At 45.5% G+C, this 5173-nt stretch overlaps 1 protein-coding gene across 2 annotated transcripts in view; it reads left to right on the top strand.

Annotated features, from left to right (window-relative positions):
• Nucleotides 1–5173, top strand: part of FSTL4 (follistatin like 4) — a 420406-nt gene that overhangs the window by 381883 nt on the left and 33350 nt on the right. The window lies entirely within an intron of this gene.

Raw genomic sequence — 5173 nt, forward strand, 5'->3', positions numbered from 1 at the left:
TCCTGACCTCGTGATCCACCTGCCTCGGCCTCCCAAAGTGCTGGGATTACAGGTGTGAGCCACCGTGCCCGGCCTAGTCATGTATTTTTAAGTGAATGATTCATTCCACATCCTTGACTTGCAGTCAGGTTTTATTTTGTTCTAGAACACTGGCATGCACTTTAGTTCAAAATTAGCCCTGAATTGGTCTGGGAGCTTCCAAGTCAGGACTGACTCAGGGTCTCCCTTGGAACCTGTTAGGTAAATGCACATCCTCCAGCCCCATCTCAGATCTTAGGAATCAGACACTGGGGGTGAGCCCAGCATTGTACTTTACCAAGCTCCCGCCACGTGCCTTCTGTGCAATTCATGTGGGTCTGCAGGATTCCTATCAGAGGCCAGGGCTGAGGCACAGGCCAGTGTCCAGCACTGGTGCTGGCCACCTCACTGAGGGGCCGGTGTACCACCCACCATACAAAGGCAAGCACATTCCTTGAGTTTCCAGTTCACTGGACAAGCCCACTGCCAGTAAAAGGACAGGCATTGCAGACATCAGGAAGCACTTCCCGGGTGAACTGAGAGTGTGGAGCCTAGTCCCTATTCTGACCATTTTCTGGGACCACTGTCCCCATGCTCCCAAAGCTCCCTCTGGAAGTGATTGTCTCACTCATGGGTTCTTTTTTTTTTTTTTTTTCTTTTTTTTTTTTGAGACGGAGTCTCGCTCTGTCACCCAGGCTGGAGTGCAGTGGCCGGATCTCAGCTCACGGCAAGCTCCGCCTCCCGGGTTTACGCCATTCTCCTGCCTCAGCCTCCTGAGTAGCTGGGACTACAGGCGCCCGCCACCGCGCCTGGCTAGTTTTTTGTATTTTTTAGTAGAGACGGGGTTTCATGTTAGCCAGGATGGTCTCGATCTCCCGACCTCTTGATCCGCCAGTCTCGGCCTCCCAAAGTGCCAGGATTACAGGCTTCAGCCACCGCGCCCGGCCATGGTTAATTCTTGAATCACCTCCCCCAGACAGAAAGCTCCATGAGGGTAGGGCCTGAGGCTGTCTCACCCACTGCTGTGTGTGACATGCCTGACACTTGGCTGGCATTTAGTAAACTTTGGCTACACAGTATTGAATTGACAGCTTTGTAAAATGCAGCAAGATCATTAAGGTGGTGCCACACTCAGAACGCCCTCAACTTTTCCGCGGTCCTCTCTCCCTCCACCCTACTTTGCAACATTTGGTATTGTCAAACTTTGTAATATCTGGTATAGCAAAATGACAGTCACTCTCCTTTTGCAATATTTCCTCAGGTGTTCTTGCATATTTTTTCTTCTAAGTTCAGAATTGTTTTGTCAAGCCCCTACCAATTGATTTTTTTTTTTTTTTTTAAGACAGGGTCTCCCTCAGTTGCCCAGGTTGAAGTGCAATAGCATGATCTAGGCTCACTGCAGCTTCAACTTCCCAGGCTCAAGCAGTCCTCCCATCTCAGCCTCCCAAGTAGCTGGGATGACAGGTGCAAGCCACCATATCTGGCTAATTTTTGTATTTTTGGTAGAATCAGGGTTTCACCATGTTGCCCAGGCTGGTCTTGAACTCCTGGACTCAAGCGATCCGCCCACCTCAGCCTCCCAAAATACTGGGATTACAGACATGAATCACTGCACCTGGCACCTACCAAATGATTTTTTAACTGGAGTTAGATTAAACATATGGCTTAATTTTGAGTTTGTTTCCTAACGATATTAAGTCTTTCTACCCAAGAGCATCTCTCTTCAACTATCCAAGCCTTTTTTAATATCGTCAGTGAAGTTTTATTGTTTTCTTCATTGACTTCCATTATATTTTCTGTCTGGCCATTGCTGGTGTATAAGCAAACTGTTAATTTTGTACGTTTTGGTACTGGCCTCTTTACGTACCAATTAATCCTTATAGCTTTATTGGTGCAGTACCTGGATATAGCCACATATCATTTTTCTCCACCTTTGTACTATTTGTACCTCTCATTTCTTGCCTTCCATTGACAACATCCAGCATGACATTGGGAGTCTGGTATTGCCTCCCTGCCTTTGTCCTTCTTCTGTTTTCCCAAATTAATGTTTCACCATTTGAAAAAGAATGGTGCTGTTTCTTCTTTTTATAGAGATATTCTTCACTGCATGAAGAAAATATCATTCTGTTCCTATTTTATTGAGGGTTTTTCCCCAAGAAATTGATTTTGAACTTTTTTCAAAGGCCCTTCTAGTGTCTAGCAAGAGAATCGAATGGTTTTTCTCTTTGACTTCAGAATGATTAATGGTAGATTTCCTAGTAGCCATTGAAACATATTACTCTTGCCCATAGTATGTTCTTTTAATACCATGCTAGATTTGACTTGTCGATATTTTACTTAGAATTTTGGTGTATCTCGTCCTAAGTGAGATCAGTCTGTAGTCTTTTTTGCATTCTCTGCCAGGTTCTGGTGTCCACATGATGCTACCTTCATGATGTAATTTGGAACATCTTCCCTGTTCTATGCTCTAGGAATTATTCATTCCATCATATATTCCTAATGAAGGAATTATCTGAAAAAAACTTGTCAGAGTGCCTTTTGAGTTAGTAGTACTTTACAGTTATTTTAAATATTCTCACCTTAATTCAATGCTGGTACTTCCAAGTTTCCTTTTTTATTTTTATTATTATTATTTGAGAGAGGTTCTTGCTGTGTCACCCAGGCTGGAGTGCAGTGGCGTAATCATGGCTCACTACAGCCTCGACCTCCCGGGCTCAAGGGATCCTCTCGCCTTTGTCTCCTGAGTAGCTGGGACCAGAGAGGTGTGTGCCACCACACCTGACTAATGTTTGTATGTTGATAGAGACGGGGTTTTGCCATGTTGCCCAGGTTGGTCTCGAACATTGGACTCAAGGGATCCGCCCACCTTGGCCTCCCAAAGTGCTGAGATAATAGGCATGAGCCACCGCACCTGGTCTAAAGTTTCCTTTTAAATGATCCATTTCATTGAGACTTTCACATTTATTAACAATAATTGAATATTCTTTTTTTTTTTTTTTGAGACGGAGTCTCGCTCTGTCGCCCAGGCTGGAGTGCAGTGACCGGATCTCAGCTCACTGCAAGCTCCGCCTCCCGGGTTTACGCCATTCTCCTGCCTCAGCCTCCCGAGTAGCTGGGACTACAGGCGCCCGCCACCTCGCCCGGCTAGTTTTTTTTTGTATTTTTTAGTAGAGACGGGGTTTCACCGTGTTAGCCAGGATGGTCTCGATCTCCTGACCTCGTGATCTGCCCGTCTCGGACTCCCAAAGTGCTGGGATTACAGGCTTGAGCCACTGCACCCGGCCGAATATTCTCATATTTTTTAATCCCCTCTGTGTTCTTTTTCTATTTTTATCATTGATCAAACGCCCCAGGAATTTAGTTGTTTTGTTGGGTTTTACAAACAGCTCTTAGATTTTTTTTTTTACCAGTTCTGCTTTTCAGCTTTCTGGTTGATTCATTCATTTTTGCTTCTGTCTCCACTGATTCTTCTTCTACTTTATTTAAGTTTACTCTGTGGTTGCCAGGCAAGCTTGTAGAAATAGACAGTGATCTAGTAAGAAGCCAAGCTTATTAACCCCAGGTCCTGGCCATTCCTACTCTAGAACTCTGGTGGCTCTACCCTACCACCTTCTCCAACTACCCCCCAGACCAGTACTCCAGGTTCTATCTCTGTGTTCCTGAATTCCGACCAAAATGCTATCTATTCAAAGGGAACCCCACTCCTCTCTCTACCCAAGGCAAGGTGTAGGGAAGTTTCGTTCTTTCCTCTTTGAATCAAGCAGGGAAGTTTCTTTCTTTCCTCTGGATCAAACAGGGGTCAGAAAAGAGAGCTACACATTTCTGTTGGAAGCAGTCCTCCAGATGTGCCTCCACTGGAGCTCCGTGGACCTCCTCCATCCTTAGCGGCCTGACTTGTGACAGGCTTTTCTGCCACTCCTTGGCATTCTCTCCCAGAGCTTAAAACAGAGAAAAACTGAGGCGAGGACTCTGACTTTATTGTTTTGGGTCTCTGTGTGGTTTGGTATTGGGTGCTCGGAGCTCATGTTATTGTCACAGCTCTGGGCCATTGGATGGGATTGTCTCCCTTGGCGGTTGTCCATTTAGCTTTCACCCCTGCCCCCAACTGTGTCCCACAGACAAGAGAAGACTTGAAATTCAGACTGAGTTGATGGAATTATGAGCAGCCCCTGAGGAGTTGTGACAGGAGCTACAGAGTTCATTTCTCACAGTCAGGCAGTGGAGTTTTTCTTTTATCCTCTGCCCACCCCACATGAATCACAAAAATTCTACCCCACTCAGGTCCCGGGATCCACACCATTGCCTTTTTCTACATAAGTACCAATTTGTTCTATGCTCTGGTCCCAAGAAAAACCTTCTCAGTTCTAAAGTAAAGTACTGGATGCTTTCTTTTACTGAACAACAGGGACTTCCAGATGACTCTAGGAAAATGTAGCTGTCCACTTCAAGAAGAATCCATCTCCCCCACCTCCAAGGGCAGTGTGTTTAGTTTAGTTTCGTTTAGTTTAGTTAGTTTAATATGCGGGTATGTTTACATCTCACAAATCTTTTTTGAAAGTGTGTAAAGTAAAAGGTATAGCTAATGAAGAACCCTCTATTCTACTAAAAATGATACTTATTTCCTGGACTCAAAGCTAGGGGTAGGAGGGTGGGTCCTCCAGACCCTCGTTGCTTCTTCCAGGTCCCTCCCCACAGCCAGGCTGGGTAGGGCCAGACTCTGTGGAGGGTGTGGAGCCTTGCCCACCCATGCTTGTCTGGTGAGTGGGCAGGGTCACACCCTCAACCCTGAACTTGACTGCCAGGGCCCATGGCTGAGTCACTCCAAGCTGAGGAGGGCACACCTGGCCTTTCACCCATGTTCTGGGGGTTGAGAAGTGGAGAAATGAAAATGATCCACTGGAAAATGAATGGACTTCCCCAGAACAGAGGCCCTGCCAGTCAGTGCCATAAGTGTTTTGTGATACATTTCCTGCAAGAAATTAAGCCCTATCCAATGGCTTTCTGATAACAGAAAGGGAATATATCTAAATTTTATTCATTTTATTCAGAAATAAATTTCAGTGGCTGCTGCTCTTTACATGTAGCAGCTGAACAGCATTAAATATTTGGATGGCCTTCTGATCGTATTTAGAATAATGATGAAAGCCATGAGTCA

This window comes from Trachypithecus francoisi, unplaced genomic scaffold (genome assembly GCF_009764315.1).
Source record: "Trachypithecus francoisi isolate TF-2019V2 unplaced genomic scaffold, Tfra_2.0 Lachesis_group2, whole genome shotgun sequence".
Taxonomy (NCBI): Eukaryota; Metazoa; Chordata; class Mammalia; order Primates; family Cercopithecidae; genus Trachypithecus; species Trachypithecus francoisi.